This window comes from Eleutherodactylus coqui, chromosome 6 (assembly GCF_035609145.1).
Source record: "Eleutherodactylus coqui strain aEleCoq1 chromosome 6, aEleCoq1.hap1, whole genome shotgun sequence".
Classification (NCBI taxonomy): Eukaryota; Metazoa; Chordata; class Amphibia; order Anura; family Eleutherodactylidae; genus Eleutherodactylus; species Eleutherodactylus coqui.
The window spans coordinates 91,944,783-91,970,078 of NC_089842.1; the positions used below are offsets into that span (position 1 = coordinate 91,944,783).

General features: G+C 43.2%; 1 protein-coding gene and 1 long non-coding RNA gene across 4 annotated transcripts in view; both read right to left on the reverse strand.

Moving 5' to 3' along the window:
- Positions 1 to 25,296, reverse strand: part of LOC136632365 (potassium-transporting ATPase alpha chain 2-like) — a 479,010-nt gene that overhangs the window by 46,609 nt on the left and 407,105 nt on the right. The gene's annotated exons all lie outside the window — the stretch shown is intronic.
- The window catches only part of LOC136632367 (uncharacterized), a 39,678-nt gene continuing 19,900 nt past the window's right edge, over positions 5,519 to 25,296 (reverse strand). Inside the window, exons 7-10 of one of the 3 annotated variants that reach the window (XR_010793156.1) lie at positions 22,890 to 23,006; positions 14,694 to 14,753; positions 13,937 to 14,115; positions 13,549 to 13,684 (exon numbers count right to left, since the gene is read on the reverse strand). This is a non-coding gene — a long non-coding RNA (uncharacterized lncRNA). Of the gene's footprint in view, positions 5,688 to 13,548; positions 13,685 to 13,936; positions 14,116 to 14,693; positions 14,754 to 19,681; positions 19,742 to 22,889; positions 23,007 to 25,296 lie in introns of those variants that run through there. The other 2 variants (XR_010793157.1, XR_010793158.1) reach the window with 2 other exon arrangements.

Below are 25,296 nucleotides of genomic sequence, written 5' to 3' on the forward strand. Positions count from 1 at the left end.
TGTATGCTTCCTCCACTAAAGCACCCTCCTCCTCCTCCTCCTCCAACGCAACCTCTGTCTCGCAATCAAGATGTGTCAGCAGCAGCAGCACGTCGCCAGCAGTCGGTGTCGCGCGGCGTGACAGCACAGCGGTGGGCAAGCGTCAGCAGGCTGTGCTGAAACTACTCAGCTTAGGAGATAAGAGGCACACGGCCCACGAACTGCTGCAGGGTCTGACACAGCAGACCGACCGCTGGCTTTCGCCGCTGAGCCTCCAACCGGGCATGGTCATGTGTGACAACGGCCGTAACCTGGTGGCGGCTCTGCAGCTCGGCAGCCTCACGCACGTGCCATGCCTGGCCCACGTCTTTAATTTGGTTGTTCAGCGCTTTCTGAAAAGCTACCCACGCTTGTCAGACCTGCTCGGAAAGGTGCGCCGGCTCTGCGCACATTTCCGCAAGTCCACGCTGCCACCCTGCGCACCCTGCAACATCGGTTTAATCTGCCAGTGCACCGACTGCTGTGCGACGTGCCCACACGGTGGAACTCTACGCTCCACATGTTGGCCAGGCTCTATGAGCAGCGTAGAGCTATAGTGGAATACCAACTCCAACATGGGCGGCGCAGTGGGAGTCAGCCTCCTCAATTCTTTTCAGAAGAGTGGGCCTGGTTGGCAGACATCTGCCAGGTCCTTGGAAAGTTTGAGGAGTCTACCCAGGTGGTGAGCGGCGATGCTGCAATCATTAGCGTCACCATTCCTCTGCTATGCCTCTTGAGAAGTTCCCTGCAAAGCATAAAGGCAGAGCTTTGCGCTCGGAAACAGAGCAGGGGGAAGACAGTATGTCGCTGGATAGTCAGAGCACCCTCCTGTCTATATCTCAGCGCGGTGAGGAGGAGGAGGAAGATGAGGAGGAGGGGGAAGAGACAGCTTGGCCCACTGCTGAGGGTACACATGCTGCTTGCCTGTCATCCCTTCAGCGTGTATGGCCTGAGGAGGAGGAGGAGGAGGAGGAGGAGGATCCTGAAAGTGATCTTCCTAGTACAGGTACCCTGGCACACATGGCTGACTTCATGTTAGGATGCCTTTCTCATGACCCTTGCGTTACACGCATTCTGGCCACTACGGATTACTGGGTGTACACACTGCTTGACCCACGGTATAAGGAGAACCTTTCCACTCTTATACCCGAAGAGGAAAGGGGTTCGAGAGTGTTGCTATACCACAGGACCCTGACGGACAAACTGATGGTGAAATTCCCATACGACAGCGCTAGTGGCCGAAGGCACAGTTCCGAGGGCCAGGTAGCAGGGGAGGCGTGGAGATCAGGCAGCATGTACAGCACAGGCAGGGCAACACTCTTTAAGGCCCTTGACTGCTTTATGGCTCCCCAGCAAGACTGTGTCACCGCTCCCCAGTCACGGCTGAGTCGGCAGGAGCACTGTAAAAGGATGGTCAGGGAGTACGTAGCCGATCGCACGACCGTCCTCCGTGACGCCTCTGCCCCCTACAACTACTGGGTGTCGAAGCTGGACACGTGGCCTGAACTCGCGCTGTATGCCTGGAGGTGCTTGCTTGTCCTGCGGCTAGCGTCTTGTCAGAGAGGGTGTTTAGTGCGGCTGGGGGAATTATCACAGATAAGCGTACCTGCCTGTCAACCGACAGTGCCGACAGGCTAACACTCATCAAGATGAACAAAGCCTGGATTTCCCCAGACTTCTCTTCTCCACCAGCGGACAGCAGCGAAACCTAAGCAATACGTAGGCTGCACCCGCGGATGGAAGCATCGTTCTCTATCCCCATCAAAAACGGGGACCTTTTTGATTCATCAATCTGTGTATAATATTCCTCCTCCTCCTCCTGAAACCTCACATAAGCACGCCGAACGGGCAATTTTTCTTAGGCCCACAAGGCTCAGTCATATAATTTTTCTTAACAATTTTTATACATTTCAATTCTCATTAAAGCGTTGAAACTTTCACCTCAACCAATTTTTATTTTTACTGGGCTGCCTCCAGGCCTAGTTACCAATTAAACCACATTAACCAAAGCGATTAATGGGTTTCACCTGCCCTCTTGGTTGGGCATGGGCAATTTTTCTCAGGTACATTAGTACTGTTGGTACACCAATTTTTGGGGGCCCTCGCCTACAGTGTAATCCAATTAATTTTTTGCCCACCTGCATTACAGCTGACGTAACATCAGCTGTGTTGGGCACTGCAATGGGATATATTTATGTACCGCCGGTGGGTTCCAGGGAGCCACCCATGCTGTGGGTCCACAGGGAGTTGTAACTGCATGTGTCCACTTCTAAAGAACCCCAGTCTGACTGGGGCATACAGTGTGGGCCGAAGCCCACCTGCATTAAACATGACATTCTTACCTCAGCTGTGATGGGCAATGCAATGGGATATATTTATGTACCGCCGGTGGCTTCCTGGCACCCACCCATGCTGTGGGTCCACAGGGAGTTGTAACTGCATGTGTCCACTTCTAAAGAACCCCGGTCTGACTGGGGCATGCAGTGTGGGCCGAAGCCCACCTGCATTAAACATGACATTATTACCTTAGCTGTGATGGGCAATGCAATGGGATATATTTATGTACAGCTGGTGGGTTCCAGGGAGCCACCCATGCTGTGGGTGCACATGGAATTCCCATTGCGGAGTTGTACCTGCCTGTGACTATTTATAAAAAACCGCGGTCTGACTGGGGCATGCAGACACCTTGACAGAATGAATAGTGTGTGGCACATAGGTTCCCCATTGCTATGCCCACGTGTGCAGCTCCAGATGGAGGTGGCACAGGATTGGATTTCTCATTGCTTCTGTACAGCATTGTGGGCTATCGCCCCGCCCCTTTTAAAGAGGGTCGCTGCCTAGCCGTGCCAACCCTCTGCAGTGTGTGCCTGCTTTTCCTCTGGCAGATGCACTTCTAAATAGACATGAGGGTGGCGTGGCATGAGGGCAGCTGAAGGCTGGGCAGGGACAGTTTGGTGTGCGCTGTGGACACTGGGTTGTGGGGGGGGGGGGGGTTTGAGCAGCATGTAACCCAGGAGAAGTGGCAGCGGAGTGTCATGCAGGCAGTGATTGTGCTTTGTTGGAGGTAGTGTGGTGCTTAGCTAAGGTATGCATTGCTAATGAGGGCTTTTCAGAAGTAAAAGTTGTTGGGGGGGGCCCACTCGTACCGCTATTGTGGCTTAATAGTGGGACCTGTGAACTTGAGATGCAGCCCAACATGTAGCCCCTCGCCTGCCCTATCCATTGCTGTGTCGTTTCCATCACTTTCTTGAATTGCCCAGATTTTCACAAATGAAAATAGGGTTCGTTATTCAAAACGAACCCTCGAACATCGCGAAAAGTTCGTCTCGAGTGACGAGCACCCGAGCATTTTGGTGCTCGCTCATCTCTACTAGGGAACTCTTACCTAAGACCATTAGACACACTCCTAAAAGTCGCAGCCTAAGGTAATATTCATATGTCTATTTGTGAGTTATGCCTCAGAAACTTGGGCACAACAAACAGCAGACGGCACATGGATAGCCGATTGTGTGCTGCTGACCAATACCCATGGACCCTACACATTGCCAGTGCTATTCTCATCCATACGAACTGCAAGAATAGCACATGCAATGATTTCTTTCATATGAACCATTGATTCATGTGAAAACCAGACATGTAATAGCCTAATTGGCTACAATGGGTCCATATATGTCCATGGAATATGGTGAATATAAAAAGTCTACACAACCTGTTAAAATGCCATGCTTTTGCCATGTTAAAAAGTTATTTCCACCTTCAATGTGACCCGTTATCTGTACAAGTCCATTGAAAAACAAACTGACATCTTTTAGGGTGGAAAAATAAAAAAAGAACTAAAATATTTGATTACATCAATATGCACACCCTATAACTAAATCTTTGTTGATGTATTCTTTGACTTTATGACAACATTTAGTCTTTTGGGTAGGTGTCTATCAGCATGGCACATCTTGACTTGGTAATCTTTGCTCAGTCCTCCTTACAAAAGTGATCCAAATCTGTCAGGCTGCGAGGGCATCTCATGTATAGCGCCCTCTTCAGGTCAACCCTCAGATCTTCAATGGGATTCAGTTCTGGGCTCTGGCTGGATCATTCCAAAACTTTGATCTTCTTCTGGGGAAGCCATTCTTTTGTTGATTTGGAGGTATGATTTGGGCTGTGGGCATGCTGAAAGGTGAAATTACTCTTCATCTTCAGCTTTTTAGCAGAGGCCTGAGGGTTTTGTGTAAAAATGGACTAATATTTGAAACTGCTCATAATTCCCTCCACCCTGACTAAAGCCCCGATTCTAGCAGCAGAAGCACAGCCGCAAAGCATAATGCTGCCTCCACCATCTTCACTGTGGGTCTGGTGTTCTTTTGGTGATGCGCAGTGTTGGCTTTGCATCAAATATGCCATTAGGAATTCTGGGCAAAAAGTTCAACCTTTGTCTCATCAATCCATAACACGTTCCCCCACATACTTTTGGCAGATTTAATGTAGGTCTTGACAAAACATAGCCGGGCTTGGATGTTTTTCTTTGTTAGAAAGGCTTCCGTCTTTCCACCAAACCCCACAGCCCAGACATATGAAGAATACGGGAGATGGTTGTCACATGACTAACCAACCAGCACTTGCCAGAAATTCCTGCAGCTCCTATAATGTTGCTGTTGGCCTTTAGGCAACCTCCCGGACGAGTTGGGAGAGAGATGTGAATGGAGTTGTTGTTGTTCTTGGAGGTGGAAGGTGTAGAGAATGGAGGTAGAGGAGCGTAGGGCTGCCGCTCCTGCCGGGGCTGAGCCAGGATGAAGTCTCTTCCTCTAGGAGTTTTGTCCCTTATTTAGTGACACTGGCGTCACGATGACAATCTAGAGCTACTCTGTGGTAACCAAGTTTATGCAATCTTCTATCCCCTGCTAGTGTCTGAACTAAGGTACTCTTCGGCCTTCTGGGAAAGGAGATGGTAGAGCCACAGTGAACCCACTGCCATCTTTGCCCTGCTGTCTCCCTGGCTGAAGGCTTGGTTCTAGGCCCTGCAGTTACAGTCTCTGATGGGCACACAAAGCTTAGTGTTTCAGTCTCTGTTGACTCACAGGGCAACTTATATTACCTGAACCTGGTGGAGAACCTTGGTTTTGCACTCCATCTCTGATAACAACAGCAGTATTCCTCAGAGTTTTGCTGAACCCACAGAACAGTTTTTCCCACCATGTAGCAGTCTGGAACTGCTCCAGTACTCCAGGACACTTCCACTTAAGAAGTTTCCTCTGGCATGGAAGTCTAATGCAAGGCTATAGTAGGCACAGGTCAAGACAACAGGGTGATTGGTTACCACCCAACCCAATCTTAGGGTCAATGGTCAGCATTCCTAGCAACGGTCCTAGCAGCCCTAGCTGGCCAGACCCAATTTCACTCCCACAGATCAGGCAGGTTTGAAGTTTGGGATTATCATGTAAACCCATCACAGCCACTGATGTCACTTCCTGTACACTCTACTACTAAGTATGCCACAATCCCCAGAAACGCAAATCAACCTCATATATAGTCTGTGATTCTAACCTCAACATATACTTAGTGAAGCCATGCTCCAGTGTTAGCATCCATGACCAGACAACAGTGCGACCCAGGTGCCCATCTGTAATGTACACAAGTGGCATAACCAGCAGTGAACTATTAAAGGGCCACAGCACCTGCAAGAAAACATTATTATAGCACACAATTGAAAACTACAAATACAGCATAACTAGATTTTGTATAACCAGTCCCAGATAACTTCACTGCAGTGTAATTATACAGTAATAAGGCCCAGTTCAGCCATTTACAAGCACCTCCTGAGAAAATTCCCCTACTTTCTCAGCAGAGACAGAATGTATTTAACAATCTGGATAAACAGGTCCGCTCATTTACTTCGAACTTTGTATAAGTGGTGCAAGAAAAATCCAGAATTACTATGTATTAGGTTAAGTATAAGGGGAGGGAGTCAACTGTAGATGATGACCCTTTACAAAGTTATTTTATTACTCTGAGGTTGGTGTCCCTAACCTCAGAGTTTATTATGATGCTATCACTTTGAACCATCAGTGGTGTAAGCCCTCACCGATACAAAGCTGGCACACTATCGAACAAAAGCTAATGGGTAGAATATCCTTATGCACAGATCTAATGACCAGCATCACTGTAGGGCACATACCTACAGCTGTAAGACCCACCTAAGCGGTGTCTTTTTTATCTTGGTTCATCGTGATAGAATCTATTAAAGAATCTACCCAAGTAATCTCCACTCAACTCTCATTAGAGATCCTGGAGATGTTTATCCCTAGATATTAAACCCTGGATTAAAAAAGGGTATAATTTTCATATCTGATTTAATCCATCAACAAAAAATTAAGACATTTCAATCTTTAGAGCAAAAATTTCATCTCTCTCAAAGAGATTTTTTTTTACATAAATCAGGGTTAGACACTTCTTGGACTCTCACCCATAAACTATTCTAAAGCACAAAAAGGTGTTTGAATTCTTGTTTGATGATCCTAAACAGGAACTCCGTTCCACCAGACAGATATATGTGTATGTAAATGGAGAGTGAGAGGCTTCCAAAAAAATGCATATGATCAATTGGGAAAGAGCCTTGGGCAAAACCTTACCCATCTCCAAATGGCTTTTAGCCATAAAATTGGTTTAAAAAGTGTTAATATGCGCCAATCTTCAAGAAGTATATTACAAACTGCTACCTCGCTTGTACTTCTGCCCCTCTAAATTGACCCATTTATTTCCAGGTACCTCTTATCTGTCTTGGAGGAACTGTGGATTTACGGTACTCTCTTGCACATCGTCTGGGAATGCCCTGCTGCTAATCAATGGTGAAACTTTCTCATATTTTTCAGATTGACATTCCACCTGATCTGGCTATGGCTCTTTTGGTCTTAGGAATTAAAAACCTCCCTCCAAACACCAGAAGATTATCATGCCATGTTTTCCCAGCAGCTTTACTAATGATTGCGAGGAACTAGAAACCTACTACCTCTCCAACTATCAAACCCTTGATAGGAATGATATCTGAACAACACCCATATATTCCTGTCATGCTTGTTGGGCCCCTTTATTTTGTGAGGGGTTAATTCTAGATTTTCCCTTTTCTTAGAATAAAAAAGAAAATACATTTAATTTCTTTTTCCAAACTTACTCCTTGTCTGTCCTGTTCCCGCTATATGACCCTGAATCTGTTCCCATATGCCTTATCAGTTCTCTCCCATGTCTTTTTCTCCTTGAGAAACTCACTCCTTTCTAAGAAACCTGTCCAAGGACATTATGTTTTGATACAGTTGTCACCAGGCATTGATGTATTGTTCCTGTAAGAAATGTCTTTGAAAGATATATTGTTCATTAAAATTTGCAGATGTTCAGCGGCCTTGGGCATGCGCAGTAATCAAATAACTACGTAAACAAATTTCTTCTATAAATTGTAACCTCTGCTGAATAAACTCACTTCGCTTATGACAATCCCATGGTGCATGTGGCTGTCCATTTGCGTCGTCCATGAGTACTCATATCTAAGACTAATTCGGAAGCAGACAGCATCAGCTCAACGGTCTGTTTGACCCCCCACATTACTTGGCGCACCAACGAGGGCCAGAAGTTAACTCCTTACCTGCAGCCGATACCTGACGACCCTGCCTGCCGACCATCCGGACTAGAGGCCACGGGACCCCAGATCTACAAAACACCGATGTAAGGTAAGCCCTTGACTTACCACTCTAAGATCTGGGTTCCCCGGACTTCAAGTCACGTGTCGACAGACAGGTAGTTGCTGCATGTTTATGGGACACTTCTGCCTGTTATTTACGGTGTTCTTAGTAACCGTGCTAGACGGAAGAACCCTTGTGTATATTGCCATGCTGTCTGCTGTGTGCTGTAGAAAGTATTGCTTTTTGCCGGACTCATAATGTTAGCTGTAATTTGTAATAAGATTACTAAAAGCCGCCCAGTAAGGCAAGCCGTGGTCCTTCCTCTATCCCCGTAAGTATAGTAGTAATATATTCGTAATATTGATTGCGAATATCCTGCCCGTTGCGGACGTGGCGGAAGGGACTGAAAAGTCCAAAGTATTTCTGCAGTTGCGGACTTGCAGAAGAGAATATCCTGCCAATACTTCGCAGGAGAGCCCTAAATAAATATCCTGCCCGTTGCGGACATGGCGGAAGGGACTGAAAAGTCCAAAGTATCCTGCCAGTTGCGGACTCGGCAGTAGGGACATCTGTAGGAGATAAGTCCATAGCTAGAATGGGGTCTCAGACTTTCCTGACACCCATTGAGATAATAAGATTGGGGGAAGGGAAGGACATCTGTAGGCAAGCCTATGAAATATATAAACAGGTAAAACAGCGAGAACCTTTAACTATGAGTTCTGGCAACAGTACGAGGAAAAACACATGCAGGAGATCAGAGATGCCGGTCTAGGAAGAGGGATAGAAACCATAATAAGATATAGCAAAAAGGTAAATGTAGAACCATGGGATTGCGCAACGAGGGATGACGGCATACTTGTGTACTAACCGCCGGTGCCAAACCCGGCTAGGATGTACCCGGTCCTACCAACCGCGGACAGCTCCGACATTCTTCCTGACTATCAGAGTTGTACCGCCGCAGTCCCACTAAAGAAGTCCCAAAAAGGGAAACCTTACTGGGATTGTCCCAGGTGCGGACAACAAAACCCTTTACGAAGACAAATGGCTTTAACTATGTGTAGACGGGAAAAGAATGAAGCCATTGAATGTTATTTTGGTAGGCTGGAATCGAAGGCTAGGGACGCGTTCATGCAAGGCATTGGCCCATCATTGGCAGATAAAATAAAAGCATGTACCCCCGACTGGCGACAAGCCGAGCCCAGGGACTTGTATAAAAAGGCAGTAGGGTTTGCTAAGGATGAGAAGCGCCCTGCAGTGGCGGTTAAATACTATAGCAACCAGGAGGGGAAGGTGCAGCTCCAGGACAGACTCAACAGAGAAACATGCAAGTGTTATAATTGTGGCAAGGTAGGCCACCTGGCCAGGGATTGCTTTCATAAGTCCCGGCGATCCCGCCCCAGTATCCCTACCGTGGAAACAAAGGACAGAGGCACTCAGACCTTTGAGCCTGCTTCCATATGAGGTGAGGAAGTGCCCTTCCTTATAGACACTGGGGCTACAAATCCTGTCTCAAAATTCACGTGAAATATGAGAAACGTTCAAGGCAAGGAGTATGCCTATATAGGAACAGCTAGAGAAATAGCAAAGGTCAGATAAAGCAAGTTAGCCGTGGGGAGAGAATCTAGCAAGTTGTTGAGAAAAGCAGGTTAGAATTTTGGGAATCTGAGACCAACAAGTTTCGAAAAGATTCAGAGATAAGCAAGGGTTGGGTAAAGTATGTTAGATAAATGGATTGAGGCATGTGTAGATACGGCAGTTATCAGAGAAAGGGAATTCTTTTATAGTTTGTGTTCCTTTGGGACATAAAGCAAGTTCATGCAGAATCTGTGGATAATTATGTGTCAAATAACCAATATTGTTTGTCTTCATGTTATGTAATCTAATCTTTGTTATACGTTTAGTCGTCTTTGTCCTTTTTTTTTTAATGTGTTTAACTATTCCTCTGCTGTCCGGGTTTGATAGTCTGTGCAGAGAAATATACCTCTTGTTGTTGCTAATGATTGGTGTTGTTTGGAGTCTGGATGTTCTGGCTGTTTTCCAAAAATCTTAGTTATTGTTCTGTTCCATAGAGATATAAAAATTCAAAGTCATAGAAGAAAGACAGACGTTGAATATATTATGTGAATTATGTGGTTTTAAAAATAGAATATATATATAGGGATTTTAAGATATATATTTTTGCTTTTTATGTAAATGTCAGTTCTGTGATTGGTTGGACGTGTGCATGATTGCAAAATGTGTGTTCCTTTTTTTTTGGAAAAGAAAAATTAGCTATACAGTGGTTGTTGTGGAATCCGGTATACTCCTCTAGTGTTACAAACAGTTAAAGTTTGACTGATTCCAGGGGGAAGTGGGAGTGATTGAATGCATTTGTTTGCAAGATGAGGACATTTGCATCATACGCGTTACGTCCTGTGTGAACTCTTACTAACATTTGAATGAGACTTGACCGCATGAACGGATGAGAATTAAAGGGGTTGTCCCGCGCCGAAACGGGTTGTTTTTTTTCAAACCCCCCCCCCCCCCCCCCCCCCCGTTCGGCGCGAGACAACCCCGATGCAGGGACTTAAAAAAAACGCACAGCGCTTACCTGAATCCCCGCGCTCCGGTGACTTCTTACTTACCGGTTGAAGATGGCCGCTGGATTTTTCTCCCTCGGTGGACCGCAGGGCTTCTGTGCGGTCCATTGCCGATTCCAGCCTCCTGATTGGCTGGAATCGGCACGTGACGGGGCGGAGCTACACGGAGCTACACGGAGCCCCATTGAGAAAAGAAGAAGACCCGGACTGCGCAAGCGCGGCTAATTTGGCCATTAGATGCCGAAAATTAGTCGGCTCCATGGAAACGAGGACGCTAGCAACGGAGCAGGTAAGTGAAAAACTTCTTATAACTTCTGTATGGCTCATAATTAATGCACAATGTACATTACAAAGTGCATTAATATGGCCATACAGAAGTGTATAGACCCACTTGCTGCCGAGGGACAACCCCTTTAATGACCCGTGTTCAGACTGTAATGAATGTAAAATGTGTGATGTAGGCGTTGTGTGCTGATAATTTGGAAGCCTGCCAACAAGCCACAATTATACTGTTTCTGAGAATGCTCTATAGAAGAAACGTGCAAACGGCCATACCCGTACTTACACCTGCTGCCAAACTCCGCACCTTTCTGGGCCTTATTTTCATACTGCCGCCCATGGGTCCACTCTGTTTCCGCTCTTATGCAACTACTCTAGGACTGCCTTTCAATCATTCTTCTCTCTCTCTCACCCCTGAAGCTCATTTCTCACCCTTTTACACTTTATCCTTTATTCTTTTCTGTACTGAATTTTCTGGCCATGTGACGACAGTATTGACACAAAGGCACGGAGGACACCCACGGCCACCTGGATGCTACTCCATGAAGCTGTATCCAGTGGCTTGAGGAGCTCCCTCATGTGTTTGTGCTGTGGCAGCAGTACAGGCAATGGTTAACAAATCTTCGGAGTTGGTATTGAACTACCCCCCCCTAGTGGTCCTCACCCCCCCCCCATGACATCCGGAGCATATACACGCAAGTGCAACCCAAGCACTTATTTCTGGCCCGTCAAATCCAGCTACAATGTGCTCTTGTCATTCTTCTACTACCTTGAACTCGGTTACCCTTCCAATTAAGTACCCTAGTTCAAAGGGGGGGGGGGGGGAGGGAAGATATAGGTGATCTAGGTATTGCAGGTCAGCTATTTAAAAAAAAAAAATCTTTTTTTTTTCTCTTCTTGCAACAAGGTTATGATCTATTTGAAATAGAATACCAGCCTGATTGTCTAGCGGTAATCCGTGCAAGGGGTTTCAGAAGTGCCAATTCAGCTGGCAGAAACTGAACCGCTTGAGGTAATGTTTAAAGGGTCGCGATGCCTCACGCGCTTCCTTGTGCTGGAAGGTCCTGAAAGCATATTGAGAACTGACGTGATGGGACCCTTGGGATGTTGTATCAAACTTCACCCGTCCGGTGAGGCTCGTATACACCCCGGGTCTGAAAATCACCCGACCTTCTGTCGGATGGCAGCAGACCAAGTGACACCTCTCCCTGTCCTCAATCTTATGCACACAGAGGAACAAGCTCTTAGCCCCTTTGGTCCGTCAGTACCCCCTGGCACATGTCCAGGAAGATGCAATTGCAGACACTGTCTCTTCTTTATGTTAACTGAAAGCCCTTGTTAACAATGCATATTTTTAGTTTCTTTTTGTTATAGATGGTACCAGGGGTGATTGACGACTCCACACTGGATATGCAGTTGTCACGCAACAAGATGTCCTAAAAGCAGAATGCCTCCGCATGTCTCAGGACAGGAAGCGGAATTACAGGCCCTCACTGAGGCGTGTAGAGTGGTAGAAGGTAAGACGGCAAACATTTACACTGACTCCCGGTATGCATTTGGCATAGCTCATGACTACGGCCTAACATGGAAGGCCAGACAGCTTGTTACCTCAGCAGGACAGCCAATTAAGAATGGTGCAGAGTCTCACAGAGGCCCTACTTACTTCTACCTGACAAAGTGGAAAGCTCACACCAATTCCTACAACAGAGAAACAAGAGGCAACGTCATCACAGACCACACAGCAAAGGCAGCGGCCCTCAAGCCGTGGAAGAAAAGAAGAATTCAACAATAACTTTGGACTTTGACTAAACCTTGAACTTTGATATGAACTTGGACTTTGATAAAAACTTTGGACTTTGATATGCTAAAGACTTTACAGTTACAAGCCAGCAAGAAAGAAAAAGACAAATAGACTAAATATGGGAGCAGCAGAAATGGGACGGTGTATGGCGAACAGTCAACAGCACTTGCCCACCACGGTCCCTGTGCCCCATAATGGCCCAGCTGATGCACGGAAAGACGCACCTCTCAAAGCAGCAATGATGTCGACGCTTGAACGAGGACGGGTGACTCCTGGGTTTTCTGTAGCTGCTGCATCATCATTTGTCCAATTTTGCATGATCTTTGCCGTAAGCAACAGGGTAGAAGTAAATTTGCCACATAACACTTGCCTAGACCACTCTACCCATTTCAGGGATTGCAAATTGACTACACTCAGCTCCCACTTGTTGGGAAGTATGAATACGTGCTTGTTGTTGTTGATGTCTTTTCAGGTCGGAGACCTACCCTGTTACCAAAGTAAATAAGCAGGTAATCGCACAGGAGCTGATGAATGAGGTAACCTGCAGATATGGGGCACCGGAAGTGATTGACTCAAACAAAGGTACACACTTCACACCTGCAGAGTTTAGGCAAAGTTAAAAGACTAAATGGTACGCTTAAGTTAAAAGAAGTGTTGTTTGGCTCTATGCCAAGATTGGGGCTGTATCATCCAGAGGCCCTACAGCAGGGCTATGACATAGTAGCCGGATATGTAAAGCACCTGTGTGACCAACTAATGGTAACCCAGAATCTAGTCTTTTTCTCCCATTCCAGACCCAGACAACCTAGAGGGATCTCACTCCCTACAACCTGGAGACTGGGTGGTCGTAAAGAGGCTTGTCCGGAAATCTCTAGAGCCCAGACTCGAGGGGCCCTATCGAGTCCTGCTGATCACACCTACTTTGTTAAAGGTTGAAGGAATTGTTGTTTGTTTTGGGACTAATGGACTTTTCACGCCCTACCTTTGCCCCCCATGAGAAGGAAAATGAAGGACATTTTGTTTATTGATGGACTTTTGGACTCCTCACTCCATGCTTCGCCCTTGTGAGAGGGTGCAAAAGGACAATGTCCAGAACCACCTTGTTAGACACCACCAAATACTGGTAGATGGACTGAACACCTCACAGGTGAAAGACTGTTGGACTTGTACACACACCTGGTGCCACTAGTTTTCCTTTCTTGGCTGTTCCTGTTCCGTCAAAAGAACTGCTTGCATGGACAAATGGAAACTCAGAAACCAGAGATAGCTGGTGGGGTAACACATTTAGTTCTTTGAACCCTGCCAATTGGTTTTCTGGTTTAGGAGGTTGGTTCATGGGGATTCTACAAAGTATATTACAAGTTGTGATGATTTTATCATGCATTTATATAGCAATTAAGGTTATAATTTCATGTATTTCTAAATGTACTGAAAAAGCTTTCTCTGCGCCGATATGAATCACGTGTTTATGGACTAGGAGTCATACTTGTCTTGACTCCATGTTCAAAATGGGGGAATGTGAGGGGTTAATTCTAGATTTTCCCTTTTCTTAGAATAAATAAGAAAATACATTTAATTTCTTTTTCCAAACTTACTCCTTGTCTGTCCTGTTCCCGCTATATGACCCTGAATCTGTTCCCATATGCCTTATCAGTTCTCTTCCATGTCTTTTTCTCCTTGAGAAACTCACTCCTTTCTAAGAAGCCTGTCCAAGGACAATATGTTTTGATACAGTTGTCACCGGGCATTGATGTATTGTTCCTGTAAGAAATGTCTTTGAAAGATATATTGTTCATTAAAATTTGCAGATGTTTAGCGGCCTTGGGCATGCGCAATAATCAAATAACTACGTAAACAAATTTCTTCTATAAATTGTAACCTCTGCTGAATAAACTCACTTCGCTTATGACAATCCCATGGTGCATGTGGCTGTCCATTTGCGTCTTCCATGAGTACTCATATCTAAGACTAATGCGGAAGCAGACAGCATCAGCTCAACGGTCTGTTTGACCCCCCACAGTTTCAATCCTTCCCTGTTTGAAGATGATGTTCGGATTGCTTTATATATACATAAACCTATAGGGCTATAGATATTTCAATTTCAATGTATCCAACTGTAACAGAAATAGCACCCCATGATTTGAATGGATGTATGCACATGGGCTTTATTTAAAAGATAGTCCAAGTAATTTTCTATTCTTGTTCGATTTTTGGACGAGAATAGCACGTCAGTGTGTTATGTTCAGCAAATCGAACAGTACATGGAATGTACTGATGTAAATTGTACCCAAGAATCTTGTTTTTTATTGCCTGTGTACATAAACCCTTAGAGTGATAAAAAGTTATACTTACCTCAAATGCTACCAATAAAAACTGTATCTCGTCCCACAGAAAATAAGCCCTCACACAGCTCTGTCAATGGAAAAACAAAAAAAGCTGAAAAAGTTATGGACATTTGAATGCAGTGATGCCAAACAAAAATTCCAATAGAAAGAGTTTTTATTGTGCAAAAGTGGAAGAACCAAAAACAAAAATCAATTTGGTATTGTTATAATTGTACCAATCCGCATAAAAAAGATGTGTTATTTATATCACTGGGTGAACACCATAAAACGATGGAAGAATTCAGGTCTTTTCTTCACCCTGCCCTCCTCAAAAAATTATAAATAGTTATACAATGCATTATACGAGTTTGTACTTCCAAATGGTACCCATAAAAACTACAATTCGTCTCACAAAGAACGAGCCCTCATATGGCTATGTCAATGAAAAATAAAAGTTTTGGCTTTTGAAAAGTGGAGATGCGTCCTTAGGTCTGAAATAGTCCGTGTCCTTAACCCCTTAGTGACGGCCCAATAGTGTCTATACGTCCTGCCATTGCAGGACGTGTATGGAGGGAGACAGCGCAGCAAAATAATGCATTTTTTACCCCGCACGGTAAATGTTGTCTGAAAAAAATAACGCCAAAAAATTCGCTTTTTTGATCACTTTATCTCCAAGAAAAAATGTAACAAAAAGCTAACAAAAAGCTGTTTGTATTCAAAAATGGTACCAATGGAAATGATAGAACGTACCGCACAAAAAGAGCCTTCACAGAACTATGTCAACAGAAAAATAAAAAAGTTATTGTGCACAGAAAATAGAGACAAAAAATTTAATATCTTAAAAGAAAAAAATAGTACAGCAGAAAAAACCTACTTAAGTTTGGTATTGTAGTAATCATACTGATCCATAGAATAAAGTTATCATGTCATTTTTGTTGCAGTTTGTGCGTCGTAGAAACAGAACGCACCAAAAGATGGCAGAATGTCGTTTTTTTTTCCATTCCTCCCCACTTAGAAATTTTTTAAAATTTTTCAGGACATTATATGGTACATTAACTCCTTCATGACGTGGCCCTTTTTTTTTCCATTTTCGTTTTTTTGGTTTTTTTAATCCATCGGCGTCGCTGTGTGAGGGCTTGCTGTTTGTGAGACAAGTTGTATTTTTCAATGGTGCTATTTAGTGTACCATATAAAGTAGTGAAAAACTTTAAAACAATTTTAAGTAGAGTAAAATTAAAAAACAAAATGACATTCCACCATCTTTCAGTGAGTCTTGTTTCTACGGCGCACAAACTGCAACAAAAACGACATGATAACTTTATTCTATGGGTCGGTACAATTACTACGGTACCAAACTTGTATAGGTTTTTTTTACTATACTATTTTTTTTTCAAAGACATTTAATTTTTTTCAATTATTTTCTGCGGTCATCTTGTGCGCGCAATAACTTTGTTATTGTTCCTTCGATGTAGTTCAGCGATAGCTCATTTTTTTGTGGGATGTCCTGTAGTTTCCTTAAGCACTAATTTGGAATACGTACAACTTTTTGATCGCTTTTTATTGCGTTTTTTGGGGGAGACAGGGTGACAGAGTGCATTTCTGGCGTTCTTTATTTTTTTTTTTGGACAACATTCACCGTGCAGGGTAAATATTGCGCTACTTTGATATACTGGACTTTTACAGACGTAGCGATACCAAATATGTATTTTTTTTTATTATTTAGACTTTTTAATTATAGATATGGCAAAAGAGGGGTGATTAAAACTTTTATTACTTTTTTGTTCTTTTTTTTTCACTTTACTTTTAAGTCCCCCTGGGGGACTACAATATGCAATACTTTGATAGCTCCTGCAGTATGACGTAATGCTATAGCATTATACTGCATTCTGATAGGCAGCCTATCAAGCCTCCTCACGGGGATGGCTTGATAGGCAGTCTTTCAAGGCAGCCCTGGGGCCTTTCAAAAGGCCCCCGGCAGCCATGACACCTGCACAGCTCCCCCGACCTCAGCGGCATTTAAAGGGTTGATAGCCACGATCGGCCATTCGGCTGATCACGGCTATTGCCCGCGGGTGTCAGCTGTAGTAAACAGCTGACGCTCGCACTGTGTGCAGAGAGGTCGCCCCGCGACCTCTCTGCATACATACCCCGTCGCTCCAGGACATAAATGTACGTCCTGGAGCGGGAAGGGGTTAAATAGCACCATTGAAAAATACAACTCGTCCCGCAAAAAACAAGCCCTCATACAGCTACGTCGATGGATGAATAAAGGATTTACGATTTTTTTAAATGGAAAAAAACACCATCACTGAGGGGTTACGGGATGCCGCAGAACATCATTGCAGTCCTTACTCTGCAAAGCAATAATGGTTCGTCAAATTTAGCATTCTTTATTACTGATTCTGAACTAAACAGCGCTCTACAAGTAAAGTTACTGATGTTACTATATTGTAGTTGAGTAGGTTCTCTTATGACACAGAATGTTCTGTAGGTGTTACATGGTCAGACAAGATATTTAATAGGACATATGTAGTCACAGGAACTCTGATGTGGTAGCCCTGTAATAACAAGGACTGTTATTGTATATGATTTTTAATTAGGCATGATAGTTAGAAAACTAGTTATACATATTAGGTAGCTTTTTATCAAACATTTGTTTGACAGACAGCTCTGTCCCCAAACCTCATCTCAGCTGCGTTCATGTTTATTTCAATTGCAAGGTAGTGACATTCTATCCTCATTTTGCCCAACGTTACATGAGATATATGGGTGTCAACTATATACATTAGATTCCATAATACATCTGTTCTCTGTCAGTAATTGCACAGGTTACTCAACTTACTCATGCTCTCCATTCCATCGCTGATCTACAATCTTAAACACACTCCTAAAAGTCGCAGCCTAAGGTAATATTCATATGCCTATTTGTGAGTTATGCCTCAGAAACTTGGGCACAACAAACAGCAGACGGCACATGGATAGCCGATTGTGTGTTGACCAATATCCATGGACCCTACACATATCCAGTGCTATTCTCATCCATAAAAACAGCAAGAATAAGACATGCTATGATTTCTTTCATATGAACCATTGATTCATGTGAAAACCAGACATGTAATAGCCTAATTGGCTACAATGGGTCCATATATGTCCATGGAATACGGTGAATATAAAAAGTCTACACATCCTTATTAAAATGCCATGTCAAGAAATTATTATAAAAGTTATTTCCGCCTTCAATGTGACCCGTTATCTGTACAAGTCCATTGAAAAACAAACTGAAATCTTTTTAGGGTGGAAAAAAAAAAAAAAAGAAAAACTAAAATAATTTGATTACATCAATATGCACACTCGATAACTAAATCTTTGTTGATGTATTCTTTGACTTTACGAAAACATTCAGTCTTTTTGGGTAGGTGTCTATCAGCATGGCACATCTTGACTTGGCAATCTTTGCTGAGTCTTCTTTACAAAAGTGATCCAAATCTGTCAGGCTGCGAGGGCATCTCGTGTGTAGCGCCCTCTTCAGGTCAACCCTCAGATCTTCAATGGGATTCAGTTCTGGGCTCTGGCTGGATCATTCCAAAACTTTGATCTTCTTCTGGGGAAGCCATTCTTTTGTTGATTTGGTGGTATGATTTGGGCTGTGGGCATGCTGAAAGGTGAAATTACTCTTCATCTTCAGCTTTTTAGCAGAGGCCTGAGGGTTTTGTGTAAAAATGGACTGATATTTGTAACTGGTTCATAGTTCCCTCCACCTTGTCTAAAGCCGCAGTTCCAGCAGCAGAAAAACAGCCCCAAAACATAATGCTCTCCACCATCTTCACAGTGGGTCTGGTGTTCTTTTGGTGATGCGCAGTGTTGGCTTTGCATCAAATATACTATTAGGAATTATGGCCAAAAAGTTCAACCTTGGTCTCATCAGACCATAACAAGTTCTCCAACATACTTTTGGCAGACTTGATGTAGGTCTTGACAAAAAACTTAGCTGGACTTGAATGTTTTTCTTTGTTAAAAAAAGGCTTCCATCTTGCCACCTTACCCCACAGCCCAGACATATGAAGAATATGGGAGATGGTTGTCACATGACTACACAACCAGCACTTGCCAGAAATTCCTGCAGCTCCTATAATGTTGCTGTTGGCCTTTAGGCAGCCTACCAAACCAATTTTCTTTTGGTCTTTTCATAAATTTTTGAGGGCCATCCACTTCCCGGTAATTTCACTGTTGCCCAAATTTAATCCACTTCTTTATGACTGTATTCACTGTGTTCCATGGTATATGTAATGCCTTGGAAATTTTTTGGTACCTTCTCTTGACTGATCAATAATCAGACCCTTTTGATATGTTCTAAGCTCTTCTGGCCAATTCTGAACACAACCACATCCCCAAATGCAAGAGGATATTCACACTTATGCAACCAGGTTATTTTAGTTTAAAGATTGCAGTTTGTTTTTCAGTGGAATTGTACAGATAACGGGCCACATTGAAGGCGGAAATAAATCAGAATTATTCATATGTTGTATGTACTCCAAAATGGTGCCAATTGAAACCACAGCCTCTAAAAACAAGAACTCTTGCAACGTTATTGACGGAAAGATATGCAGGTCAGAAAATGGTGACAGAAAATACTTTGACGAAATACTTTAGCTACGTTGACGAAAAAATTAAGTTATGATTTTTGAAATTGGGAAGGAAAAACCAAAGATGGAAAAGCACGACAGTGTCCTCAAAGAGGGTTTTCCAGGAAATGATGAAGAGTTAAAATGAAGAAAAATTGAATACTCCCCTATCCCAGCAGCTTTCCATTTAACACTGCAGCCCCGGTGGCCACCGCATAGAACCTGGAGGAAGCAGTGGACAATCACGGAAAACCCCTTTAAGGGGTCAAACCTTGCTATGCGCTTTGCATCATTGTGCACCATGTCTGTGCATTAGCTAAAATAGTGATTGATAACTGTGGATCAGCTCATTGTACCGGCTGTGTCATTTCCCTCATTACCTTTTGATTGAGGGTCTTTTCTGTCCTTTTATCTTATTGGGAATGCTCCGTTATTTTTTCAGCCCCGGCTTTATCTGTGCACATACATAGAATATTAAGCACAAATACATTGGATGTCTGAAGAATCTCTAATCAGTGCTCTGCATCGGTAGCACGTATTCAGATGACCTTATTCACCTCAGGTGTAATTTAAATCACTTAGTGACATTAACTAAAGACTCAGCCTCAGGGCACTCAGAGTTCTGAAGAGAAAAAGTTACTTTTCTGCAAAGGACCAGTTCATTCAGCCACTAATCAGTTTCACAGACACAGGATTCCTATGCAATCAGTTGGCAATCATGTTAATCTATTAAAAGGCTTGTCCTGTGTTAAATTTCTCTGTTAGATTATGCAAAAGATACTTTTTCAATTGGAATAATTTATAACGAATGCTCCTGTGTGTAGATATTGATGTTACATACTTGTTATGGCATCCCTGATGGGACCAATCAACTAAGAGACTCGAACAAGTTTGCTTAAAATTGCAAGTTTAATTTTATCAACAAGACAGTGATAATATAAGAGACTGCTTGCTACTCGAATTGTGACTCTGTACATTTCAAGATTACTTTCCATCCAAAAAGGCTTCTAGTTGATTCCTGGCACCGTTATGCAGTAAATTAAAGTTTTGAGCAACGTGTCAACTCATTGCTCCTTCCGCCAAAGAAGCCGCTATCAGTGATACTGTGACAAGGCATATCATCATCAAAATAAAGAGCTCAGTCTTTGGAAGAAAAGGTGATAACCTCATCTTCGATGAGTCCACCGAGTCATGACTGACTCCTAGGGTGACGTTTTCTTGGCAGACTGTTTTTGCGGGGTGGTTTGCCATTGCCTTCCACAGTCATCCCCCCCCCCCCCCCAGAAAGCTGGGTATTCATTTTACTGACCTCGAAAGCATGGAAGGCTGAGTCAACCTTGATCCGACTACCTGAACCAAGGAGGTGCCCTACCGTAGGGTGGTACACCTCCTTGGTTCCACTGTCGAAATCTTGGCTCTAACCCTGGTAAGTCCCCTATGCCAGATAATGCTAGTAACATCCCTGATGGCCATTACAAGTGCACAAACCTGAAGATGGGGTGGATTTGATCAAAACAGAACTGTACTCTATGTTTCATACATGCAATCACAGTCCCATTACAAACACCTGTTGACTTGAATAAAGCTCATAAGATCTATGTACAAGTCAGTTCTATGTCACTCCAAGACGTCTGGGGAGCTGTAACAAACCTTGCACTTGTTTTATTGCAATACCTTGAAATCATTTTACGTGTTGTCTTACCTATAAAATGTTCAGTACGAAGAAAAGTAAATACATTAGCTGCTAATAGCATTCTCTCTAATAGCAGTCATCTCATTAGACTAGATTTTGTAAGTACTCCTTAAATAATACTTTGTAATTATCTACTGTTGTTAGAAGTACTTCCTGTAGTAATGTAATATTCCTTTTGATCTTGACATGAGGTCTACAAAGTTTCTTTCCAACATCTGATGGTGCCAAAAAGCCGCCTTCTTATGAGGAAATTGAGAAATCCATAAAAATGTTCTCTTACACCCCTGGGTTACAGTACAATAAGGGACCCAGAGGTGTAAATGCTCTTTCACATGGGACAATTATCTCTCAAACGTTCATTTACATGATCATTGAACCATGTAAAAGGGACAACGATCAGTCAATGAACGAGCAAACACATTCATCAGCTGATCGTCGCTTTTTAGTAGGTATACAAATGCTCAAGGGGCGGCTATACATCTTCCCGTGTAAATAGGAAGATGTACGGCCCACTCTATACAGACTAATGATCATAGCAAGGATTGTTTGTCCCCATACCAGCAATTCTCAGCCCATGTTAAAGAAATGTAAATGAACGTCATGTCGCTCAAGAAAAATTATGATTAGAGATATTTTTGAGACCACTTTTCTGGAAGTTTTTTCCCTTTCTCCATTCAAAAAATGCAAACATTTACCAAAATTCACAAAATATTGATAGAGCTATAGCATTATCTAGAGATGTGGGGCTACTTTGTATGCTACCGAGCTCCTGAAGTGAAAATGCAACAAATGATGTGGCTTTTTAAAAGTCGCTCGTCATAAATGTCTCTAAATCCTGGACATGCAGCAAGCCCCACCCATTTTTCAAAAATGTTTAAAAAAATGGACTGAGGGTAGTTTCACATCTGCGGCAGGGGAACAGGGAAGGGGATTTCCCGCAGCCGATCGGTTCCGTTCCTGTGCTAGGCAGATTCCATTCTCTATAATGAGGTCCACCCACTTGCTGCCCAGTTGCTCGGCTTTTGGACGGAAGAAAAAGTGCTGCATGCAGTGCTTTTTCAGCCAGATCTGTAACGAAACCTTCCAGCCAGAGGTTTCAATGCGGATGTAGAACCGGCCTGAGAGATGTAACATCTGTTCTTTTTGGCAAAAATCAATAGTAAATTGATTTGTGCCAAAAAAAGGTGCAGCCTCTGCCAGAATTCTGGAGCCACACCGATAATATATGTGACCCATTGTCTTTACATTCTTTGATTGTTGTGTCTGCATTGACAGTAATAATGTAATGCATACAATGTAGTATAAACATATACAATTCATCAGTAACAAAACCACAATACAAAAAGATATATAATAAAATCAATGATATAAATATATATCGGCTCACTAAGTTGAGCATATTTTAGTGAAATATTTCAAAAATGTGGTGAGTGGATTTATAATATCCTCGTTATTTTAACACAATTCTCTAAGGTGAAATTATTCATAATCAAGTAAATTCCATGGGCCACATTGAGACCTAGAAGACAGACCAGTTCATTCTGCAGCAGGTAGGTTTCTTAATCACCCTCATTTTTCAGATTTTCAAGTTCTGCAACTCTCACAGGATAAGAATCATAAAACCAAAGAATGGTAGAGCTGGAAGGGACCTCTAGGGTCATCAGGTCCAACCCCCTGCCCAGTGCAGGATTCACTAAATCATCCTAGACAGATGTCTGTCCAGTCTTAATTTGAACACTTCCATTGAAGGAGAACTCACCTCATTTTCTCTAAGATATAGGAAATCAAACAAAGTTGAGAGCATGTACAGATGAAATCAAAAAATGTTGTCCAAGTAGTTTCCCAAGAATTAATAAATGTCCAGATGGCAAATAACTGCAAAAAAAAATAAATATAAAAATGTACTCACCTCTTAAATGGCCCTCCGATCCAGCTCTGTTACTCCATTTCTTGCCGGTCTACTCACAGAAGCTCCTTCGGCGGTCATGTGCTGTTCATTGTTCACAGGACTGCTGCAGCCAATTCACTGGTCAACACATTTTTACAAAAGTTATGTTACTGAAATAAAATTAGTAATTTCTTATCAATTTTTATGTACTCAACACAAATATGACAGTCAGAATGCAAAACTGGCTCTATTTTTTTGTAATCTGCAGTAATTGTTTACATCATGAAATGCATGCCAATAGTAATAGGCCGATGGTTAATACCTGTAAAATAATCAAGTCATAGAGTTCATCTTAGATTTCTTTGCCTGTCTCTTGTATGGCTGTTTGGGAGCATCTCTGGGTAGTGTCCAGCAGTAGTCAGCCAGCATTCTAGTGTCCAGCAGTAGTCAGCCAGCATGCTAGTGTCCAGCATTAGTCAGCCAGCATGGTAGTGGACCATTTTCCCTGGTATCTTCGTTTGTTGCGATATCTTGATGAAAACGTTCGCCATGTTCATCACTAACTATACCACAGTTGTCTGGAGAGAAATCCAGATGGGAATGAAGGAAGTGGCTCTTTAGAGACATATTGCAGCCAAGTTTCTGATACTGCATCCGCATGTCTTGTAGTTGTTCCTTGTAGTTTTCTGCCCTAACATTCCCGAGAATGTTTGTAGACACTCGGCAAAAAGCATTTCATGCTTGTTGTGCATCACCCTGCATCAAGTTGTTGAATGGGTCATCTGTGAAGAGCTTTCGAATCTGAGGACCCACAAAAACCCCCTCTATAATCTTTAAAATGTTAGGATGTTGTTACAGTCCTACTGGATGAAAAATCGCTGCTGATAAAGTATCCATTCCTTCACGGCTCCCCAGAAGGTTGATGTTTAATCGTTGAATTTCATTCTTTATAATGTCTAATTTGCCAATGTTTGTTTCAGGTACGTTCCATGTTCAGAACATATGCACCTTAGTAAGGTGCGGGTGATCTCTTTCGCCACAGGCTACATCAGCAGGCCAGCACCCAGATGGGTTTCCCTTGTCCATGTCACAAATTCCCGAGTTACGTGAAAAACGCTGTTGCTCTTCCCTGGTAAAACTGTAGGTGTTTTTCAGCCCTGGGGGCCCATTTTACAGCACAATATCTTAAAACGTGTTTTCGAGCGAATCCATAATAAATGTGATGGTATATACTGGAGTAGATCACCACGTCTTTCTTCACCCCTCCCCATTTTTCCAGGCTTGGGACTGGCACATAGTTGTGTTCCAAATGCTGTGTTTAGCTGATAACACAACCATGCGGCTGGGTTAATTCAGCCAGTACAATACATTAAAGGGATATTCTGAGCTTTACTATTGATGACTAGAGATGAGCGAGCGTACTCGCTAAGGCAAACTACTCGAGCGAGTAGTGCCTTATGTGAGTACCTGCCCGCTCGTCTCAAAAGATTCGGGTGCTGGCGGGGAAGAGCAGTGACTTGCGGGAGTGAGCAGAGAGGAGGGGGGGGGAGAGAATGAGAGAGAGATCTCCCCCCCTCCCCCGTTCCTCCTCGCTCTCACCTGCCACTCCCCGCCGGCACCCGAATCTTTTGAGACAATCGGGCAGGTACTCGCATAAAGCACTACTCGCTCTAGTAGTTTGCCTTAGTGAGTACGCTCGCTCTTCTCTATTGATGAGCTATCCTCAAGAAAGTTTATCAATAGTTGATTGAAGAACTGCTGTTGTACTAAAGGCCAAAAGTGGTCCAACATCCTAGAAGATGGGTGCCTCGAATAAAGTGGCCATTCACAGTATATTACATATAACTTCAAATGTACAAATAATACAAATAAACACAAATATAAAGCTTGAATTAGTTAATGTAAAACGTAATCTAATAAACAAAGAAGTAAAAATTAAAATCCATATTACTAAGGCTAACTACACATGGGTGAGTGCGATATCAGGCTCGCCAATGTGCGTTTTTATGGGGATGTGAGGTGTTTTTCTGGCAAAAACACCTCCGATCACTCCTGTGAAGTAGCGATCCCCTGGCACGGCGTTCAGCTGCATTGGCCGATTGGCAACTGTTTCCCATTGTTTTCATGCCATGCGATGTGTTTTACTGTCCCATTGAAAACAATGGCGGACTGGTTCTGAGGAATGCGAAAAGGTAGGACATGCAGCGAAAAAAATAGGGTTCATAATCATGCGTGATTTGTGTCTCACAACACACAAATCTCGCGTAAGTTTCTAGGCCGTGTGAAAGTGGCCAAAACGTTTTTGTTTTTTTTCATTACTCACAATCTAGATATTATACTGTAAACAAATTTAGGACTTGGTCAGAAAAGCGGATATTCGCACGTTTTTCCACGCCGAAAAAACCCACTGCGTGCATAAAAAAATTTG